Source organism: Bos grunniens, chromosome 9 (assembly GCF_055505025.1).
Source record: "Bos grunniens cultivar Pamir isolate PY7600 chromosome 9, Bosgru_T2T1.0, whole genome shotgun sequence".
In the NCBI taxonomy this organism is placed as follows: domain Eukaryota; kingdom Metazoa; phylum Chordata; class Mammalia; order Artiodactyla; family Bovidae; genus Bos; species Bos grunniens.
In genome coordinates, this window is record NC_141173.1 from 14,670,463 (window position 1) to 14,691,960 (window position 21,498).

General features: G+C 40.5%; 1 long non-coding RNA gene across 1 annotated transcript in view; it reads left to right on the forward strand.

Annotated features, from left to right (window-relative positions):
• Positions 1 to 7,755, forward strand: part of LOC147365606 (uncharacterized) — a 64,109-nt gene extending 56,354 nt beyond the window's left edge. The window contains exons 3-4 of the long non-coding RNA XR_015132290.1: positions 5,114 to 5,162; positions 7,370 to 7,755. This is a non-coding gene — a long non-coding RNA (uncharacterized LOC147365606). The remainder of the gene's footprint in view (positions 1 to 5,113; positions 5,163 to 7,369) is intronic.
• Positions 7,756 to 21,498: the final 13,743 nt, after the last annotated feature.

A 21,498-nucleotide genomic window follows, 5' to 3' on the forward strand; every position in this document is an offset into this window, starting at 1 on the left:
TATTAGCAACTAAGAACCAAAAGAGCTTATATATTTTATAAGAACCTTTGAAGTTCCACTTCTGAACACTAGCTATAGCAAGAAAGACTTCCAAAAGGGACATCACAGTGTTCCGATGCCAGTGTTGTGATTGTAGTGTTCTTATTGAAGCCATCTTTGAATAAGGACAGATAATATCCTTATTATTTAATATCCTTGGAATATGACCAGACCACAGGGTCCTCCATGCAATGAGAATATGCAGGATCATCCCATTCAGGATCCTGAGTGCAGGACTCCTTCTAACTCATTGCTTCTCTTGAGTAGCATTTATTTAAACCAACAAAGATGATATCTAACCTATCTTATACTGCTGAATGAAGCATTTAGTATAGATTTGATTAGGGACACATTATCTTTCAAGTATAGTTCTCTTTAGGTATTGAGTCCTGATTAAAAAATGGATTGTTCCTAGAGTGTACATTAGAAACAACTTGTTCAAAATGCACATCCTGTCTTTTACATTAATGCATTTTACAGTAAATAGTCATATCTGCAGTATAAAAACACTTTTATTTCACAGAAGTAAAATTATCTAGGTAGGAAACTCCATATAACTACTGTAACTGAAAAATGGATAATGATGCTTTGACTAGAAGTCACCTCTGACAATGAACACAGAGAAACACTGGGTACTAGGGTCTACTTAAGGCTCTGTTTATTAAAAAAAAAAAAAAAGATAAGTAACTAAGATTATTTTCCTTGACTTAACTGGAAAGTGAAAACCTGAAAAGAGAGTCGTTTCCTTAGATGGTCAGTCAGAGTGATTTAAAGCTCTATAAGTATATCTCCAGATTCTTGGTCTTGGAATTGTGGGAAAAACAAAACAAAACAACTGGATTAGATGATTTTAAAGTTCCTGACAAGTTTGATATTCTTTGAAATACAGCTTTCCTCATTCTTGTTTTGTCAAGCTGTGAGTGGAAATATATGTCATCTCAGAAAATAGTACCTATGTCATTGGTATCTTATGTAGTTTAGTTGCTGTGAATACTCAAACTAGTGAAGTATTTATTTTCCTAATGAACTCACTGAGAAGTGAGAATATTATAGGCAATATCATATTTTCCTTGTATGTTTATATTATGCATTTATACTATTTACATTACAGATATTAGGCTGTATTAAGAATGCAAGTTCAAGACTCATATGGTTTCCTGGTTTTAGTGAAAACAAAACAAAACAAACCCCAAATGTTTTATTTGTGCAAAAGCTTTCAGGACCTAAAAGCCAGTGATGAAGCAGTAGGATCTGGTGCAATTTGAAGTGGGGCACCACTCAGTTTTCCTCCCTCCGCTGGTAGAGAGCTCATGTGCTTCGATGGATAGGTACTTCAAGTGACCTTACAAAGTCATCATGATGTCAGCTGAAAGAGCCTGTACTGATGGCCAGTTGTTTGGCTTTTCATCTTCTTTGTGACATGTTTGGCAGAGTATTTGCGTTATTTATGACTCTCTACAGAAGAGAACTATTCTCTGTATAATTTTCAGGAAAAAGAGAAAAAGCATTTTATGACGCTGGGGAGTGATACAGGTTTTGGTGCCTGGAATTGCTCACCTATAGATAACCTCACCCATACATTTTCAGGAGTGGAATGTGAAGTTCAGGAACAGACATTTATCCGTTTCTTATATTTTCACTATTTGCTGTAAGGTTTGTCCCGAAATACACATTTTATTATCCTGATTAGCATTTTGAGAGAGATATCTATTTGGGTTCTTTTAAAAAATTCTCTATAAAGTCTTAAATTTCTTTTATACACTTCTGTCAAGAGCACAACAACAAAAAGGCCAAACATTGGTATTTCTGCTACAGAATTTTATCAACTGGTAAAAGGTATCTTTTGCTGCAAGTTTCCAGTCTCCAGCTGTCTTCAGTTCAGTTCAGTTCAGTCACTCAGTCGTGTCCGACTCTTTGCTACACTATGAATTGCAGCACGCCAGGCCTCCCTGTCTATCACCAACTCCCGGAGTTCACCCAGACTCACGTCCATCGAGTCGGTGATGCCATCCAGCCATCTCATCCTCTGTCGTCCCCTTCTCCTCCTGCCCCCAATCCCTCCCAGCATCAGAGTCTTTTCCAATGAGTCAACTCTTCACATGAGGTGGCCAAAGTATTGGAGTTTCAGCTTTAGCATCATTCCTTCCAGAGAAATCCCAGGGCTGATCTCCTTCAGAATGGTCTGGTTGGATCTCCTTGCAGTCCAAGGGACTCTCAAGAGTCTTCTCCAACACTACAGGTCGGAAGCATCAATTCTTCGGCGCTCAGCCTTCTTCACAGTCCAACTCTCACATCCATACGTGACCACAGGAAAAACCATAGCCTTGACTAGACAGACCTTTGTTGGAAAAGTAATGTCTCTACTTTTCAATATGGTATCTAGGTTGGATATAACTTTCCTTCCTGCTGTCTTAACATTTTGTTTAAATATTTTAGCATTTTAAACCTTCTTGAAGTTTAATATTGAAACGGTTGTGTTAAGGACAAGATGTAAAAGAACAAATGCAACCAAAAGTAAAATTAGCAGTTAACTGGTGGAGCTTTCTTTAATGCTTCTCCCGCTGCTTCGTAGCCCTCATTCAGTCTGTTTACTGATTCTCTATGCTTCCAAACTTCCATCTATCAATATTCAGGCATTCTGTGTCTCAGTTTCTCATGAGGTAACATGACGGCTTCACCATCTCTAAGGCATTACTATCGGCAGCTACAGTTTTCCTCAAAGGCAGTGTCTGGATTGACAACTGCCTTTTACCCAGTCCAGAGCAGTAAACAACAGTGACAGTTTTGGCACTGAGGCAAGAAAGTGACAAAGAGCTTTTTGTTGCAATTTGTGAGGTTTTTTCTTTTTCTTTTTTTTTTTTTTGGTGTACATCAAACTACATCATGCATATGGCTAAATATGGCACAGATGCTATCTGAAGCAGAGCATAATCTTTGATTAAAGTTATAATTTTTTGTTCACTCTGTCAACAAAGTCTTTTTTTCATGAAAGAATGTGTTTCTCATTGAGATATAGGCATGCCAAGTCTGAGATTTAAAATCCAAAACATACTGCATTATCTAAGAGCAAATAAAGCTTTGGAAAAAATTATCTGATGGAAAATTACTAGATTGTTTTTTTCTTTTTTTCCCTGGTACCCAAATATATTTTTCTTTAAACATTTATCAGCTAATCATTTTGTAGTTTTAGGGAAATTAACATTTATTTAAGAAAACTTACAGGCCATTAAAACCACTAACAGCAGGGATGATAACCTTTGAAGTTTACACTATATATCTATTAATGCTGTCACACATGTTTGAATTTCTAAATCCATATGATTTATTTAGCTCATTTTTTACATTGAGATATGTAATGGGTAAATATTAAGTCATTGTATAATATTAATCCTGTGTAAACTGTACCAGTTTGACAACTGAGTTGTTTAATGTGCAAAAGAATGTATCCTTCTGTATGCCTAGGCTGTATTACATGTATGTAGCTATATTGATTAGGGCGCAATCAGTTAAGTTCAGTTCAGTTCAGTCACTCAGTCGTGTCTGACTCTTTGTGACCCCATGAATCGCAGCACGCCAGGCCTCCCTGTCCATCACCAACTTGCAGAGTTCACTCAGACTCATGTCCATCAAGTCAGAGATGCCATCCAGCCATCTCATCCTCTGTCATCCCCTTGTCCTCTTGCCCCCAGTCCCTCTCAGCATCAGAGTCTTTTCCAATGAGTCAACTTTTCGCATGAGGTGGCCAAAGTACTGGAGTTTCAGCTTCAGCATCATTCCCTCCAAAGAAATCCCAGGGCTGATCTCCTTCAGAATGGACTAGTTGGATCTCCTTGCAGTCAAAGGGACCCTCAAGAGTCTTCTCCAACACCACAGTTCAAAAGCATCAATTCTTCGGCGCTCAGCTTTCTTCACAGTCTAACTCTCTCATCCATACATGACCACAGGAAAAAACCATAGCCTTGACTAGATGGACCTTTGTTGGCAAAGTAATGTCTCTGCTTTTAAATATGCTATCTAGGTTGGTCATAACTTTCCTTCCAAGGAGTAAGCGTCTTTTAATTTCATGGCTGCAGTCACCATCTGCAGTGATTTTGGAGCCCCCCAAAATAAAGTCTGACACTGTTTCCACTGTTTCCCCATCTATTTCCCATGAAGTGATAGGACCGGATGCCATGATCTTCGTTTTCTGAATGTTGAGCTTTAAGCCAACTTTCTCACTCTCTTCTTTCACTTTCATCAAGAGGCTTTTTAGTTCCTTTTCACTTGCTGCCATAAGAGTGGTGTCATCTGCATATCTGAGGTTATTGATATTTCTCCTGGCAATCTTGATTCCAGCTTGTGGTTCTTCCAGTCCAGGGTTTCTCATGATATACTCTGCATATAAGTTAAATAAGCAGGATGATAATATACAGCCTTGATGTACTCCTTTTCCTATTTGAAACCAGTCTGTTGTTCCATGTCCAGTTCTAACTGTTGCTTCCTGACCTGCATACAGATTTCTCAAGAGGCAGGTCAGGTGGTCTGGTATTCCCATCTCTTTCAGAATTTTCCACAGTTTATTGTGATCCACACAGACAGTAGATGTATTTTAACCAAATATTATCTTAAATTGTGCCTACCTTTTATATCATTTGCCTTGTGACTTTTGGTTGTCCTGAGGTATAGCCAGTCCATACACTCAGGACAGAAATGCCTTACTGAGACTGGGAGCAGATGAAGTATCAAGGATGTATTGTACACTACATTCAATAGCTAAACCCTGTCTTCACTACTCTGTTATGGAGTAGTGGCCTTAGCTACAAAACTGGGAGCTAATGGCCTTAGCTATAAACCTGGGATTATAATCAACCTGACTGTGATGATCAAATACGTAAAACAAGTAACCCTTTTGCTTGGCAAATGTAAGTTGCACAACTAGTGCTAAATTTTATATATATATTAATCTTAGAGATTAAATTGTCCAGAAGATGCTGGAGGTTGAGGATATGGTGGCTGGGATTTTGCTAGATAGAATTAGTGATAATAATTCCAACTGTACTGACTTGAATTTGATCTATTGTTGGTTTTTTCTTAGGCTGATTCACTCTTCTAGAAATGTTTTCTATTTTGGCGACCAAAATCAGGTATGATGATGTAGCGCAAGAACAATGTGCTCTAGAATTGAGGGATTTTATTTCTAGCTGTGGCTTTGCTACTTACTTGCTGGAAATGAGGGTGGTCTGCTATGAGGTTTTAGATCACACCAGTCATGGGATGGGGTACCTGAACTAATTAGACCACCTGTATTGTCCTGCCTTTTCCCTCTGTTCTGGACTGTATCTCCCTAGAGTCAGGAAAGACGGTGGTACAGTTCTGCAATTTAAGACATTTGATCAGCTAGGCTCCCATATTAGAAACTCCCCATTACTGACCTTGTTTTAGAATAGATTCTGCTCTGTTACCATGTTCACAGCAGTTGCTGCAAAGTTGTGGTCAGCTACCTGTTGGGTATGGCAGAAGTGCCCTTCAGCCTTTTAAACCCAATGTCACACAGCATATTCCGGTCTTTTTAAGGACCATTGTACTTTAACTCAGATACTGTAGCAGCCATTTGGAGTTAAAGACTAAGAGATGATGCTGAAATTAAATGGTTCTGAAAAGGCAAAATGAAGCAGTTTAAAAAATTAAACAAACCACCTCCCTCACCACAAACAATTCTGAAAGCAATGTTAAAAGATACTCCCGAAAGCTTCCTAAAAGTCTGAGCCCCTCACGACCATCCCTCCCTTCAAGTGAAAGTCCACTGGGGAGTCTGGGATCAGAACAAAAATATTGTCATGTGTGCATGCTTTCATAATCTCTGCTTCAAGGGGTGGAATGGAATGTTGGTTATAGGGTACCTGCTTCATTTCTACTAACATTTGCAAGACACTTTCTTTTCCTCAAGTACCTCTTGGGAATGCTTCTCATATCTTCATAGAATGTATGCTAGCCTACTGGGGCTTTGTCAGTCTCAGGTTGATATCTGACTGTCTTTGATTTTTCCTAGGAATTTCATCATCCTCTCCAATTTGTCCTCTCCATCCATACTTTCAAAAGTGTTATACAACTAATATTTTATGATTCATAATAACATTCTAATGGGACTAATGACATTCACCTAATTTTGGAAAATGCCTTTGCTTTCTAAATGCAAAGATGATTCCCCCTTCCCCTGCAGTCCACTATTTTTTTTTTTTCCTTCAGAAAGTAAGGGAGGCAAAGTGAAAAAGAGATGGCACAATGACATCTTATAGTCAAATACTTGCTTAATAAACCTTGTGAGTGAAAGTCGCTCTGTCATGTCCAACTCTTTGCGATCCCATGGACTATACAGTCTGTGGAATTGTCCAGGGCAGAATACTGGAGTGGGTAGCCTTTCCCTTCTCCAGGGGATCTTCCCAATTCAGGGATCGAATCCAGGTCTCCAGCTTTATTAGGTGGATTCTTTACCAGCTGAGCCGCAATGCTATAAAAGCCATTTTATACCTTCTACTCTTTCATATGATCATGAGATTTTTTTTGTCAGGATTAGTTAGTTTTATAACAATTTCCAGGGCCATGACATAGCTTTTCATTCTAAAAAAAAATAAGTGAAGGAAGGGCTCAGGAGAAGATTACACTGTTTCCTAATTTGAGAAAACTCCCAGGGGCAGTTCTGTTTACTAATACCTGGATTCCCCAGTTGCGGTAACTTTAGCATCCTTTGGGCCAGCTTGTGCTTGTTCCACACTTCAGATGTCTGCTCCCAAACAGATGACACTCCCAAACAGATGTTCTGGCTCTGTGTTCTGACTCCCACCTAGCAGCTGTTGGCTGCCACGCACTTATTTCTCAGCACGAGTTTCTCCAGGGACAGAGGAAGGCCAGATTCCAACACCTGGGAGGGTCTTTGAATGACCTTAGCTCTTGTTATTTTCTGCTTAATCACCATATAGTTTACTTTGTTCTACTGCTGCTCCCCTTGCCCCACCTATTTCAGTGGCAAGAACCTGCCTCTTCGGCTACTACTCAGAATCACACACCATATTTCATTAGTCTTTAAATCCTCAGTGCACTAATACAGAGTTGGTTCAATAAGCTAATAAAATTTCCAGTGTTGCTGTATGTACATTTCAGAAACCACCCAATTTTCTCAGAAGAAACCAAAAGATAAGACTTTTGTTAGTTCATTATTTCCTTACTCACATGTTCACTTTACCAGTTTACTTCTGGTCATCTTCACTAATGATGAGAACAGAAACCATAAATTCATCAATATGCAACCAGATCCCCAACCCATTTGACTTTGGAATGCATTCTGTGTTTACAGGCAGATTCATGTCGAAAACCTGGGAGAAACAGTACCAGTGAATCAAGAGGTCTGGATGTCTTCCAATTTGGGAGTGTTAGGTAGTTAGAATAGGGAAAAGGAGTCCCAAATGGCGGCGGCTAAAAGATAAGGAAGAGAAAAGCCCACGAAAATAGAACAAAGAAAGGTCCGAGTACTGGAGTGAGGACCTCAGGTAGAACAAACAACACTCCTGGCTAACCCAATTTACAAAGGGCAGGCCCATGGGGGAAAGAAAAACATAAAAAGAGGAGCCAAAGGACTCTCTCTCTCTCTCCTGTGTGCTAGGGCACTCTTCTCTTCGCGTCTTTGAATCCACATGCCCTCACACCTTGAGGATGGATTTTCTTGTTATTATCTAAATAAAATAGAGCTGTAACACGAAGCTGTAACACTGATTTGTCTAAGAGCTGTAACACGGTCTGTCCAAGACCCGAGAGCTGTGACACGCTGAGGGCTTTAATGTCCGTCGCTCCAAATCTTTGTCGTGATGAGATAGAACCAAGGAGCATACACTTGCCTGACAGGAGGAATTGGGAATATCTCTAATTCTGTCTTCTATGTTTCTCTCCCTCTCTGTCTCCATCCTATGCATAAACATCTTGGTCTCATTCTGAAGCAAAGAATGAGCAGAAGTGCCCTCTCAGACTTACTGAGAGGCATTCACATGTCTGGGGTTAAAGGACCTTTAGCACTGTATGATCAAACTAATTACACTCAAAACCCCTTAGACAAACAATGACCACACTACATGCTCAGAGTATCTGGGAGATAAAGACAGATGTTGATTTTCAGACGAGGGATGCAAATCACGACCTACAGAAATAAATTACATGTGATACACAGATAATTAAAGTTCTGGGCCTTCAGAGGAAGGATGTCATTTCATCTGGGGCCAAAGAGGACAGACCAATAGGTGGGGCAATTTTTACCTAGGCCTGCGGTTATGGAATTGTTGCAGAAACCAGTACTCGAGAAACAAAGCACCACACTCGGAGAGTTGGAGAACTCAGGTTTATTACACTGGTGGGCCCAGAGGAGTTAACACTCCGAGCTTTGAGCCCTGAACAAAAGGATTACAGAGTTTTTATAGGCAGACTGTAGTGGGCAACACTAGCTGTTAATAGGCTTGTGTAAAATAAGGGATTTCATGCTCGTGGGAACAGCAGTCAAGATGGGGAGGGGGATGCCTGATCTGGACATGATGAAGCAGGTTTGCAGGGGCTGAGTGATTGCAAAGAGCAGGACAAGGGTGAGTGAGATACACTCCAGTTCTTAGTATTGCAAGCCAACACTTTCTGAGACTAGATGACTTGCATGATCTAGACTTTACAAGGGGCAAGCTGAGTTACAGAGGCAGAAGGAGAAGGAGGTTATGTAAAAGTTTAACTTTTCCCCTTCAGAATGAACATACTGGCAGAGTGGGTTAAAGGCACTTCAAATGCGGGGGGAGAGGGTGCTGAACACAGACAGAAGCAAAACATAGCCATTTGTGTCAAGATAACAGGATGAATGTATGAAACCTGTGCCGTCTAAGACAGCAGGAGAGTTCAGTGATTTTATAGTATGTTTACTGTTGAATGAGCAAGGGCATGGTGTTATTAGACCACTAAAATGGAAGCAGCTTACAGGACAACTAGTCAGTTAGAGTGAGAAAAGGTGGCTAGAAATTACTTTCAGTAAGAGAAAATATGTAGTAAAAAGTCTTTGAATAGGGCAGCAGGCAGGGACAGCTTCCCTGTCCTGGGCCTGTGGACACCAATCTAGAGGGGCTTCATGTTTGGTTCAATGCTTTTCTGTTGCTGCCTTGACATTTATAATTTTTTGTCAAGGGAGATTCTGTTTTCATTTTGCCCTGGGCCCTGCAGATTACTTATTGATGCTTTTGCTCAGCAATGGAAATTAATGAAGGGACCAGTCACAGAGACACAAGGAAGGAAGAAGGGCCATGACTTTTGACCAGAGTGTAAAAATCCACAGGGTCATACACTGGAAGTCTTACAGCACAGGGCGATGCAGGAAGAACGAGTCAGGCCCAGGGCTACTCAGAGCAAATGGTCTGTTTGGAACTATCAAAGGCCCGAGGCGTGCAATAGGGCAAGGAGCGCGTGAGACAGCGGTGAAAAAAGTGACGTGGTGGGCAAGAAGAAGGAAAGCATATAATCCGGAAATCAGGACAGAATGAGGAACTTGAAATCCAGCAATGTGACAGGTGACCTGTGGACGAGAAGAAAGGGAGTAGACTTGAGCCCCGAGAAGTGTTGACTCCATAGGGTAAGGGTGTCTGGAAGGCAGGAAGAAACTCTCCAGGTTAGCCATCGTGGGAGAGGCTGATCCAAGAGAGGATCTGGAGTGGACTCTCCTCCAGGGAATGGAGGAGCCACTTCTCTCTCCAATCTCGAGCTTTTCAAAAGGGGTAAAGGTTTCTCTGGTTCTTAAAGCCACAGGAAAAACATGTACATTCCTGAAGCATTGATTTTATGTGTAGATGTAGGGGAATTTTTACATTAAGACAAATACTGCTGCTGCTGCTAAGTCGAGTCAGTCGTGTCCGACTCTGTGTGACCCCATAGACGGCAGCCCACCAGGTTCCTTCGTCCCTGGGATTCTCCAGGCAAGAACACTGGAGTGGGTTGCCATTTCCTTCTCCAATGCATGAAAGTGAAAAGTGAAAGTGAAGTCGCTCAGTCGTGTCCAACTCTTAGTGACCCCATGGACTGCATCGTACCAGGCTCCTCCGCCCATGGGATTTTCCAGGCAAGAGTCCTGGAGTGGGGTGCCATTGCCTTCTCTGAAATACTACTGAATCATGAAGTTGGAAGAAACACTCACACGGATGTTTACGATAAACCAACTTCAGAAACAGTTCTGTTCTTAGCCACTGACTCGTGCCACTATCTCCAGCTCACCAGGAATGTGTTCAGCACTGTCTGGCCAGGCTCTTAGCAGGAGGCCAGGAGCTTGAGCATCACCTGGAGAGTTCGGAAACATCTCCATTCCTGAAAACTGAATTAGTAGGATTTGTGTTGTTTTGAGTATTTCACAGGTGACAGATCCATGACTGTTCGAGGCCTGCCTTTTTTTCCTCCTTTCTTCACCTCTTCCTTCCCTCCCTCCTTCCCTCTCTCCATCCTTCTCCCCTCCCTTTCTTCCTTCTCTTCCCCTCCATGCCCGCCCCCCCACCCAATATTAAGGAATACAGCTCTGTTTGGAGACAATCCCAAATAGTGTCCAAAAAACAAGGGCCTTCAAGCTGAAGTGTAAGCTGTAGCTTTTAAATTAGGCCTGACCATGTTCATGGATTGGAAGAATCAATATAGTGAAAATGAGTATACTACCCAAAGCAATTTATAGATTCAATGCAATCCCTATCAAGCTACCAACAGTATTCTTCACAGAGCTAGAACAAATAATTTCACAATTTGTATGGAAAAACAAAAAACCTCAAATAGCCAAAGCGATCTTGAGAAAGAAGAATGGAACTGGAGGAATCAACCTACCTGACGTCAGGCTCTACTACAACGCCACAGTTATCAAGACAGTATGGTACTGGCACAAAGACAGAAATATAGATCAATGGAATAAAATAGAAAGCCCAGAGATAAATCCACGCACATATGGACACCTTATCTTTGACAAAGGAGGCAAGAATATACAATGGATTAAAGACAATCTCTTTAACAAGTGGTGCTGGGAAATCTGGTCAACCACTTGTAAAAGAATGAAACTAGAACACTTTCTAACACCATACACAAAAATAAACTCAAAATGGATTAAAGATCTAAACATAAGACCAGAAACTATAAAACTCCTAGAGGAGAACATAGGCAAAACACTCTCTGACATACATCACAGCAGGATCCTCTATGACCCACCTCCCAGAATATTGGAAATAAAAGCAAAAATAAACAAATGGGACCTAATTAACCTTAAAAGCTTCTGCACATCAAAGGAAACTATTAGCAAGGTGAAAAGACAGCCTTCAGAATGGGAGAAAATAATAGCAAATGAAGCAACTGACAAACAACTAATCTCAAAAATATACAAGCAACTCCTACAGCTCAACTCCAGAAAAATACATGACCCAATCAAAAAATGGGCCAAAGAACTAAATAGACATTTCTCCAAAGAAGACATACAGATGGCTAACAAACACATGAAAAGATGCTCAACATCACTCATTATCAGAGAAATGCAAATCAAAACCACTATGAGGTACCATTTCACACCAGTCAGAATGGCTGCGATCCAAAAGTCTACAAATAATAAATGCTGGAGAGGGTGTGGAGAAAAGGGAACCCTCTTACACTGTTGGTGGGAATGCAAACTAGTACAGCTACTATGGAGAACAGTGTGGAGATTCCTTAAAAAACTGGAAATAGAACTGCCTTATGATCCAGCAATCCCACTGCTGGGCATACACACTGAGGAAACCAGAAGGGAAAGAGATACGTGTACCCCAATGTTCATCGCAGCACTGTTTATAATAGCCAGGACATGGAAGCAACCTAGATGTCCATCAGCAGATGAATGGATAAGAAAGCAGTGGTACATATACACAATGGAGTATTACTCAGCCATTAAAAAGAATACATTTGAATCAGTTCTAATGAGGTGGATGAAACTGGAGCCTATTATACAGAGTGAAGTAAGCCAGAAGGAAAAACATAAATACAGTATACTAATGCATATATATGGAATTTAGAAAGATGGTAACAATAACCCTGTGTACGAGACAGCAAAAGAGACACTGATGTATAGAACAGTCTTATGGACTCTGTGGGAGAGGGAGAGGGTGGGAAGATTTGGGAGAATGACATTGAAACATGTAAAATATCATGTAAGAAAAGAGTTGCCAGTCCAGGTTCGATACACGATACTGGATGCTTGGGGCTAGTGCACTGGGATGACCCAGAGGGATGGTATGGGGAGGGAGGAGGGAGGAGGGTTCAGGATGGGGAACACATGTATACCTGTGGTGGATTCATTTTGATATTTGGCAAAACTAATACAATTATGTAAAGTTTAAAAATAAAATAAAGTTAAAAAAAAAGAAAAAAAAATAAATTAGGCCTGAGTCACTGAAAATATGCTTTTATTTCTGTGTATTTTTCCCTGTTATCTAGACATTTAACAAAACACTATTTAGAACATTCTATCCAAGGCCATCCCTGGAGGAGGGCATGGAAATCCACTCCAGTATTCTTGCCTGAAGAATTCCATGGACAGAGGAGCTGGAAGGCTGCCGTCCATGGGGTTGCAGAGAGCTGAACACAGCTGAAGCGACTTAGCACATATGGGCACAACCAAGGCTATAATGTGTAGTCTTAAAGGAAGAATCGTACATCTCCTTGAGCCAGATCATCAAGGAGGAAGCAGAGTTCTCTGGATGTGAATTAGAGAGAGGTCTCTGCAAGAACTGCAAGAGGCTTTGGGCTGCAAAATCTGCCATTGTCTCCATTTAAGGGCCTCCTCTCACAGATAACCTGGGAGGGTTTGAGAGCATTTCATCTTATGGAATAAGCCAGTAGCTTTCCTTTTTAAAAAATTTCCTCAGATACAAAGACTTGCTGTGAAGCAGAGGAGGTGGTGGGTGTTAGGGATGAAGCAACACTTATTTTGGAGGCTTACGTTGGCTGTTCAAGACAGCTGAGGAAGAGAAAAGTGACTGAGAAGAGTGGGATGTCAAACCTAGGCTACTGGGTTTACTGTGGTTTCACATAGAAACAGATAAGGAAAGCTACCTTTGGTGAGAAATTATGAACACCTTGTTGTCAGTGGGGTGGCAGGGTTCAGGGAGAGTGATGCAGGATGCATTTGAGATGAAGTCCTGGAGCTCGGTAGGAAGAGCTGACGTGCGCTAGACTCATCCAGAGCCACAAGCTGTGTTTAACAGTTTATACTTCTTTGTCCTTGTAATAGAAAAGGCATCAGATGATATATGTCTTCTTACGGGGAAAACTAATATCTCATAGAGGAGAAGGCGCTTGAAAGCTAGACCTATAAGAATTCTTTTTTTTTTTTTTTAAGAATTCTTGTTATTATATTTTGTTTCTGTATGTAAACTCCATTGATTTAAAAGATATTTCTTTCAAGATATTACTTGCTCTTTTGTTTAAGATGTTCATCTGAGCCATGACTTTGTGTGTGTGTGTGTGTGCGCGTGTGTGTATGTGATGACTAATACATCAAAATAACTGGGAACAACAAGATCCAGTGTAATTGTCATTATATGTGTGTGTGTGTGTGTGTGTGCTCAGTTGCTCAGTCGTGTCTGACTCTTTGCGACCCCATGGATGGTAGCCCTGCCGGGCTTCTCTCTCCATGGGTTTTTTCCAGGCAAGAATCCTGGAAGGGTTGCCATTTCCTCTTCCAGGGGATCTTCCTGACCCAAAAATCAACCCCCTGTCTCCTGCATCTCCTGCATTGGTAGAGGAATTCTTAACAACTGAGCCACCTGGGAAGCCAGCTGTCAATGAATGATGAGTTGCCATTATACACTTTAGAAATAAATAAAAGAGATCAACTTCATTTGTGTCTAGTTTCAGAAACTCAATCTGGCTTGAAAAGTGGAAGTGAAGTCGCTCAGTCCTGTCCTACTCTTTGTGACCCCATGGACTGTGGCCCACCAGGCTCCTCCATCCATGGGATTTTTCTAGGCAAGAGTACTGGAGTGGGTTGCTATTTCCTTCTCCAGGGGATCTTCCCGACCCAGGGATCGAACCTGTATCTCCTGCATTGCAGGCAGACGCTTTACCATCTGAGACACCAGGGAATCCCCAAGCTAGCTTAAGAATAGGTAAATTAGTCAGCCTATATGGAGATTAACAGATACTTTTATTTGCAGCCAAACCAAAATTTTTGTGCATCTTCCTTGCATGTTGATAATTTATGACTATAGATTTCTCAATAAAATTAGAAATCTCCATCTCCTTTATAGCTAAGAGTAACCCTGTGTTCTGGTGGGAATCCCTGGGAAAACTCTAATAAAATCTCAAGAAGAGAAGGGTTGTGCACTTTGCCTCATGCATGTTCTTCATCTCGTGTGAAATTCAGATACATCACTTTGCAGTCTCTTCAAACCTAAGAGGGGCCACAACCTTTTGTACCATTGTGGTGAATGCTGTAAAGAGCGGTGGAGCTGGGCAGCTGGAGGGAACATGGATCCTTGATGTCATCTTTACTTCAGCCCTGAACTTCTTGTAGGCTGATTAAAAAAAAAAAAAAAAAAAGGAAGCCACTATTGATTGAGTTTTTCATTCTTTGTAGTGGAGTGGGTAATTTTTGGTTAATGTGCAGGGTGCCTCAGAGAGCAAGTGATGTGACCCATTCTCAAGAACAACTGGAGTACAAAAGAAGCCAAGACTCTCCATTTACATTTTTATTTCCACTTTGGCTTCATTCTTTACTTGCAACAGAGTAGATTCTATGGTGAAGCATGACAACTCCTAGCTCCCAGCTTTACATCATCAGCTCCTACCACCAGGTCTAAAATTCTGGAGAATGGTGCCCTTGTTTTGGCTTATGTCAGATTTCACTTCTGTATCAATCCGCTTTAGCTAGAGGACTGAAACCTTTTAAGAACTTACCAGTTCTCAGATGCAGCATATAGATGGAGAAAGTGCCAGGGGAGCTGAAAGAGGCATTGGCAGTGGGGGCATTCTGGGAACATAAGTCGATAGCTCTCTGTTACAGTCTGAATTAGTAACAGGAGCAACCTATGTTATGCGTCTAATTGCCCACTGTGAGCTACATATTTTATGTGGTTAAGGGTAAGAGCAGTTGTCTCATCTTTTTTTATTTTTAACTTTTGTGGCTCATTTTTTAATATCCAGGCTTAACAAGTTTGAGTAAAATAGGAGATATCAGATTCCCATGACATAATATGTTTTGGTAACTTCAGAAAGCAGAAAAGCCTGGGGTCTTTTCAACCCATGTGGTTCTTCTGAATATAGGAGTCCAATTCTCATGTTAGCAAAGTCTGCACTGCCTTCCCATAAGAACTGTAATAAACTTCACCAGCATTTGAAGAATGCATCTCTCACATTTACAACTGGTAACAGAAGTTTCTATCTTTCCATATCCCTTTAGTGATTTCACTGCTTACTGTTTAAGCTGTATAGCAATGGCTCTTTAATTGCTTGTGAATATAGTGAATATTAGAAATGTTCTCCTGAAATTGGAAATATCTGTGCTTCAAGATTTATATTCACTCACTATCTATTTGCACGTAAAATTCTGCATGGCTGTAGTTTCTCTTTTTACTGTGGATACTGTATAAATAATATTTAAGAAAAATGTTTCTCTTTGTTACATATGTTTGCCACATTATTACTCTGTCTACTGCTATTAGTGTTGTTTGAGCAATGTCCTTTGATCTGTGACATATTCTTGCTGGAATCTGACTTGTGGCAGATTATACTTTCTAAAAAGTGCCACACCAATGAATATGGCCTATTCTGTACTCTTCTTACAATGTCACATGCCCTTCCCTGGCCCAATTTTGGGATGGTGAACACTTTCTTTGAATATGGGTGTTTCTTAAATATATTTTTAGCTTATTTATTTATTCATTTTTTATTGACGTATAGTTGATATACAATATTATATCAGTTTCAGGTGTACAATCTAGGATTTAATATTTTATAGGTTATGTACCATTTAAAGTTACTACACAATAATAGCTATTTTTTCCTAGGCTATACAATATATCTTTGCTGCTTTTCTGTTTTATACATGGTAATTTGCATCTCTTAATCCCACATGTGGGTGGGTTTTTAAAATACCTGGACCAATAGAATATGGCAGAAAGGATACCATGTGACTTCTGAGACTAGAGCATAAGATGTCCTATGGCTTCTTCCTTGCTCTCTCTCCTGGGATGTTTCCTTTGGGACTTTGATACCATGGTGTGAGGAGCAACATAGGGAGGCCACATACAGCTGCTGCAGGCTGAGGCTGCAATGTTCATTTCCAGCTGAAGGCCAACATTCAGTCAGACACATGAGTCAACAAGTCTTTATGTCATTTCAGAACCCAGCCTTTTAAGTCCTCTTGTTGAGGCCCTAGGTTACTTTATTCTATTAATTTTGGGGGTAATTTTTTTTTCACACAATCATAGAAATGGAACAAAATCCACTTTGTTTCTGAAAGACATTTAAGAGTAAAAACATTAAAAATAAATGAAGGTCTTTCTAATAATGCTACACTCTATATAACATAGGAATCTTTCTTTAAAGATTCAAGTAGCTATTCCAGGGGGATTTATATATACATCGGTTTATATATATATCCAACCAGTCCATTCTGAAGGAGATCAGCCCTGGGATTTCTTTGGAAGGAATGATGCTAAAGCTGAAACTCCAGTACTTTGGCCACCTCATGCGAACAGTTGACTCATTGGAAAAGACTCTGATGCTGGGAGGGATTGGGGGCGGGAGGAGAAGGGGACGACAGAGGATGAGATGGCTGGATGGCATCACTGACTTGATGGACGTGAGTCTGAGTGAACTCCTGGAGTTGGTGATGGACATGGAGGCCTGGCGTGCTGCGATTCATGGGGTCTCAAAGAGTCAGACACGACTGAGTGACTAATCTGATCTGATCTGATGGTTTATATATATTACTGATTTGGGAATACCATATGCTCACTAACTATTAAACTATCGATAAAAGTTATCTCAGGATGGTAATTTCCCACTGATTTGAAACAGTAGAACTCAAGCAATTTAGAAAAAAAAAAAATATTTAGGAGAAAGAAGACCCAACGAGATGTTCTTGTGATGAAATATTGGAAAGGATGACAGATGGAAGCAGGGTTATACCCATCTCTAACATGGTTTGAAAGAAACTGCAGATTTATCTCGGAGAACGCAATGGCACCCCACTCCAGTACTCTTGCCTGGAAAATCTCATGGATGGAGGAGCCTGGTGCGCTGCAGTCCATGGGGTCGCTAAGAGTCAGACACGACTGAGCAACTCCCTTTCACTTTTCACTTTCATGCATTGGAGAAGGAAATGGCAACCTACTCTAGTGTTCTTGCCTGGAGAATCCCAGGGATGGGGTAGCCTGGTGGGCTGCTGTCTTTGGGGTCTCACAGAGTCGGACACGACTGAAGTGACTTAGCAGCAGCAGCAGATTTATCTGGCCTAGTTTTATTTAGAGAATACACATAAACATTGGAACGGTTTCTGAGGTCTTGTATTACTTTCTGGCTTTGGAAAGTCCTCAATTTACCAATTACTTATGAAGAGAAAATTATACTTTAAAGACCTAATGGCTAAATATCAATTTTGATTAACACTCATGAACAGAAAGTTACAATCTTGCATGTAGAAGCTTAATCTCCTACATGTGAAACAGAGCTCTGAATTATGGCTACTCAGTATCTTGAAAGAGTTATTTAGATGCCTAATTTTAGATTTTCTAAAATGTATAAAATTTTGAATTTTACTTACATGGGATTTAGTTTGCTTTCTGAAGAATTTCTTAATTATCAATTTGCTAGATATAACAGCTTTGTATCCCTGAGATTGAAGCACATTTTTGCTTTTGCATTCTTGCCCATCCATGATTTTTGGTTTAGGCTGTGTTCATATTAAGCTTTATAACTTCAAATATTTTTTGTTACATGGTCAATTCTTTATCACTCTTGGAATTCTAATAAACATAAGGAATCCAAGCAAGCAATTTTACAGTAGCATTATATTTAGCCAGAAACTGCAAGCACCACCAACTAGAAGCTCCAACTTCTGGAACAAATCCCTACACTGACAGCAAGATTTTTTTTTCAGGAATTTCTTGGTCTTTTATTAACTTGGTCTTCCAATTTCCTGGAGTATAGAGGAGATGAAGTTAGGCCAATTATTTTCTTATCTTTACTGTACTCTGCTCTCAGAGAGGGCCATTCTGCCTAATATTTGTTCATAGAAATACAGTCTTACTCAGTTATTGATGGCTAGCAGTCTTCTTGATGCGGCTTCTCTGAATAGGATTGGATTCTACAACATTCATTTGTGCTGAGTGGATGGCCTCATATCAGAGCAGATAAGTATGGATCATTATTGGAATCAGACATCCACTCCTCAGAGAACAACTTTAGAGTGGAAAAAAATAAGGGAAAAAAATATAGAAGAGCATATCAAGGAACTATCCAGAAAATATTTGGGTGATTATTATGACTCTTTTCCAAGCACTCTCATGCTGACTGCTCAGAGGATGTTTGTTCTGCATGGTGGAGGGTGGAAAAGAGCCAGGATTTTTAGGTTAGCCTCTCTGTGGTTTATGACTTCCCACAGTAAACCCCACCCTCATTCCCCTGAGAGCAAGATTTATAGGCACTCCACAATTTACCTAACACACATTTATGTATAAACTATGTGCATATATATTTTGTGATGACTTCAATACTCAGGCTTTTCTAATTGCCCATTAGTCGCTGGATGCTCAACTTGGTAATACAGAGAATCATACAGGTAAGCTGTTCAAAACCTCTTCTTAACGCTTTCAAAGCAGAAACAAACACACATGGCAGGCAATGAATGGAAAAGAAAAAAACTCTTTTAGGAAAACAATTCTATAGATAAGAACAAATTCCTCTCTTTGTGAGCTTGCTTCAGTCCCAATGACTCAGTTAGACCTGTTTTTTTTTTTTTTCTTTCTATACTTTAACAGATTGAATTGACATTCTCCCTGGTACTCAGTATGTCCCACAGGGAACTCATTTATTCCCCTTCTGAAAAATTGAAACTCCCTCCTGTATTTCCTGTCTCAATTATGACCCAACTGAATATCCAAATGTCCAAGCCAGGGAGGTAAGGATAATTCTAGACCCCTCCTCCTTCTCAACCATCATCCAGTTTCTTTCCTGCTGATCTGTCTCTGTAGTCATTTCTCAAATCCTCCTCCTTCTTGTCTCTATCTGCCACTACCCACCTCTGATCTGATACCTCTAGCCTCCACCTATAGTCAGTCTCTCTGCTCTGATCACTCTGTCTTAGGTACGTCTCCACTAGGAACTCAGAGGATCTATATAAAATGCAAATCAAATCCTGTCAAGATCAATTAAAAGCTTTTCATAACCCGTAAGATAAAATAGAATCTACTCACATGGCATATAGGAACCTCTATAACTCTGTCTTTCAGTCTCTTGTTTTGTTTTTCTTTTTTTTCACCTGGCACCCAACATGGATGGGCTTCCCAGGTGGCTCAGTGGTAAAAAACCTACCTGCTAATGCAGGAGACGCAGGAGACATGGGTTCAATTCCTGGGTCGGGAAGATCCTTTGAAGAAGGAAATGTCAACCAACTCTAGTATTCTTGTCTGGGAAATTTCATGGACAGAGGAACCTGGTGGCCTATGGTCCATGGGGTCACAAAAGAGTTGGATGTGATTCAATGATTAAATAACAACAACCCATCACGGGTGCTAAACTTCATGTGGTTTCCCCAAATACATGAGTTCTCTGTCTGTGCATTTGCGTGTGAGACCACTTCTACGGAAGCCTTGTCCAGTCTATACCTCCCAGCTCAGGCAGCCCCTGTCCAGGACAGCGTTTCTTTGTCTTCAGCAAAGGTGTCTCTAAACTGTGCACCTGCAGACTGTCCCGCCCACTTCTCTCAGAGCACTTACTTCATTATACTGCTATCTTTTGTTTAGATGCTGGTCCTTCCAATTAAGAGTGTTTTAAATTTTGGGGGCCATGGGGAATTTTGTCTTTGAACCCCCCAGCTCCTGGCACAAATGATATACAGTCAATAACAATTTATTAACCTGACATAAACTGAATTACAGGGAACAAACACTCTGGTTGGAATAATCACAAGGTCCTTAACCAAACTCATTTCCCCAAACCTAATTGCTAGAATCTAAGCATTCAGTAAATACTTGTTTTATCTAACTAAATGGACATATTTGATTCATTGTTTCTGAAAGGCAAAAAAGTGAATTTTAGTTGTAATGAGGTATTGCCAGAGTCCAACTCCAGCAACCACGGATTCAACCGGAAGAGATGGACAGTGTCAGCGATGAGACAGCCTCTCATTTTTCTTTTGGACTGCCTGTTTATTTCAAGTTTAAGATTCTCTTTTATACTTTTATAAAAACATTAGGCCAGAGGTTTGACATTTTCAGTTCCCCCTCTCCCAGATTTATTATCTCCATAAATCATTGTTGCTCTTCAAACAGAGTTCCTGCTTCAGTGATTCTCTGGGAATCAGCCTTATCATCTATTATCTACCTCCTCTAATGTGTCCTATAGTTAACTTGTGATTACATTGTAGCTCATGCGACATTTGGAGAAGGAAATGGCAACCCACTCCAGTATTCTTGCCTGGAGAATCCCAGGGACAGAGGAGCCTAGTGGGCTGCCGTCTATGGGATCGCACAGAGTCGGACACGACTGAAGCGACTTAGCAGCAGCCCCAGCAGCATGCTACATTCCTCAGTTTACTACTTATCTTCCTAAATCCTGTTTGCCCCTAACATCCTGAGCTCACTATCTCTTAAAAAGGCTTCTAGCTATAGTGTCTCTAAAAATTCCTAACTTCTATAAACTATAGTAAAATATGCTAACTTTACAACATTCCTTAAATCTTTAACTTCTAACTATTTAAATTATTTCTAAGCCCTAAATTCAGTAAACTCCTTTGCCATAAACATTCTCCTCACAAATAGGCTTCAGATATCAATCCCTCCCATGGCCTCAAGCTACAGCCTATGTGCTTATCCTGGAATACTCTTTTGTAAAAGTCCTTGAACAAATGTAAATGATTAACTTTATGAATTATTTTCTGAGCACAACTGCAGAAGGCTTTGTGCCTTCTCATGCTCCTCTTAAGAACAATAAGCACCTTAATATTCCTTTTCAGTCAACTCAGCCGAGGAGAGGAAAAGACAAGAATTACAAGGCCTTACTCCTTCAACCCGGGTCCGTGCCTGCAGAATGAGGGGAGGGGGCTGGGGACTGCCCTTCCATTTTGTCAGTAATGCCTAACGCGGCTCGCGACATCTCCCCCTTTTTTATTTTTTAGAGCATAGGTATGAAACTCAGTAGATAGAGCAGAGACACTTCGGCTGAGAATCCTGAAAAGGCATGGAGCTATTACACAAA